Raw genomic sequence first — 958 nt, forward strand, 5'->3', positions numbered from 1 at the left:
CATTCATCCACATGTTGCAGCAATCTACACAGTTCAATGGTTTGGCAAATGAGGATCCAAACATCATATATAGAACTTTCTCGAGGTGTGTGATATGCTTAAGATAAACGGGGTGACAGATGATGGCATCAAGTTAAGAGCCTTCCCATTTTCTTTAAAGGGGAGAGCAAAGCAGTGGCTACACTCATTACCTAGAGCATCGATTACCACATGGGAGGAGATGGTAGAAGCTTTTCTGGCCTGTTATTTTCCTCCCGGAAAATCTGCAAAGCTTAGGAATGAGATCTCGTCCTTTGTACAGTCAGAATCAGAGTCTCTATTTGAGATGCAGGAAAAGTTCAATGAGCTCCTGAGAAAGTGCCCACAACACGGATTCCTAGAGTTGATGATTGTTCAGACCTTTTACAACGTGTTGAATCCGAGTATAAGGCAACTCTTGGATGTGGCAGCAGGAGGTACCTTAGGTAGCAAGATCCCCAGTGAGGCCCATCAACTAATGGAGGAAATGGGGTTAAATAGCTACTAATGGAATGCTAGGGAGAAGAAAAAGGTGGCCGGGCTCCGTGAGATATATGTAGTAACTTCATTGGTGGCTCAAGTGGAATCATTGAGTAAAAAGTTAGATCTTCTAACTTCGAATAGAGTGGCAGCCGTGACTACTTGCACTAGGTGTGGTGGAGGATATGCTCCCTCCGATTGCCCAATCTCCATTAGTGATGCATCTTCAGTTGAGAACATCGATTTTGTGGGTAATGCAATGAGGAACCAAGGGAATCTCTAAAGAAACATCTACAATCCAGGTTGGAAGAATCATCCCAATTTTTTGTGGAGCAACCAAGGTCCACAAAAGGCCATAGCACCACCGGGTTTCCAACAAAAACAAGCCCCAAACATGGAGAACCGAGTTTCAGGCTTGGAGACCCGTATGACAGATTTGGAGAAGGCCTTCACTAGGTTT

General features: G+C 44.4%; 1 non-coding gene across 1 annotated transcript; it reads right to left on the reverse strand.

The window, feature by feature from the left end:
* Positions 1 to 268: 268 nt before the first annotated feature.
* LOC120254641 lies at positions 269 to 375 on the reverse strand. Its single transcript, XR_005534693.1, has one exon. It is a non-coding gene; the product is annotated as a small nucleolar RNA R71 (small nucleolar RNA).
* Positions 376 to 958: the final 583 nt, after the last annotated feature.

Source organism: Dioscorea cayenensis, unplaced genomic scaffold (genome assembly GCF_009730915.1).
Source record: "Dioscorea cayenensis subsp. rotundata cultivar TDr96_F1 unplaced genomic scaffold, TDr96_F1_v2_PseudoChromosome.rev07_lg8_w22 25.fasta BLBR01000557.1, whole genome shotgun sequence".
NCBI lineage: Eukaryota > Viridiplantae > Streptophyta > Magnoliopsida > Dioscoreales > Dioscoreaceae > Dioscorea > Dioscorea cayenensis.